The 750-nt window shown below is 33.5% G+C and overlaps 1 protein-coding gene across 1 annotated transcript in view; it reads left to right on the top strand.

The window, feature by feature from the left end:
- LOC108967666 (elongation of very long chain fatty acids protein 7) overlaps nt 1-750 on the top strand; it is a 24,674-nt gene continuing 23,924 nt past the window's right edge. The window contains exon 1 of the mRNA XM_018931238.1: nt 1-330. The gene's annotated coding sequence lies outside the window, so the exon portion shown is untranslated. The remainder of the gene's footprint in view (nt 331-750) is intronic.

The raw sequence follows: 750 nt of genomic DNA on the forward strand, positions 1-750 counted from the left end.
CGGCCGTAAACGACGGCCGATTTCAGTTTCGGGAATAATACCACTAAATACTAATAAGTTGTTGTTTCTGTGCTATTTTAATATAAGTGAGTTCTGATTGTTTTGTGGCGGCCACGCACGGACGATAGTACTTAAATCACACGACACGCAGCTGTACGCGCTCACAACAACACACACGCATACATACTTACGTGTGCACAACAACCGAATTGAGCACTGTGTTCGGCAAATTAGCTAAGCAGTGCGGTTTGGCAGTGATTGTCACAGTCTGACAGTCTACCAATTTGGCAGAACTTTTCGACGGTGTTTTGTTTTTGGTGCGCATAAGAGGTACGGAAGTGTCTAAAATGATTACGATGTATGAATATGAATTTTCAAAAAAGATAAAAAATATGAATATTGTGTATTTAGCATTACATTATTAGCTCATATTTTTCGTATTGAAATTTGTAAACGCAATTTCGTGTACGTAAGCTTGCAATGGAACGTATTTTGAAATTATCTAATTTCGAGTTGTGATTCCTTGTTAGCAAGGATCTCTATGCATGTATGTGTAATGCATGAAAAAGTGGGTTTGAGCTAACGCATTTGATTTTTAGCTATTCATTTAAAATTTCGCTCGTTTCTTGACGTAGTACTGTATAAAGTTGTACTAAAATTTAAAAAAAAAAATATTTTTTTGTTAATTTTTGTTATAAAATATTCTTGTTTTTTATTTTTTTGTTTTTTTTTATTTTTTTAGTTTTAGTT

This window comes from Bactrocera latifrons, unplaced genomic scaffold (assembly GCF_001853355.1).
Source record: "Bactrocera latifrons isolate USDA-ARS-PBARC rearing strain unplaced genomic scaffold, ASM185335v1 scaffold_194, whole genome shotgun sequence".
NCBI classification, from domain to species: domain Eukaryota; kingdom Metazoa; phylum Arthropoda; class Insecta; order Diptera; family Tephritidae; genus Bactrocera; species Bactrocera latifrons.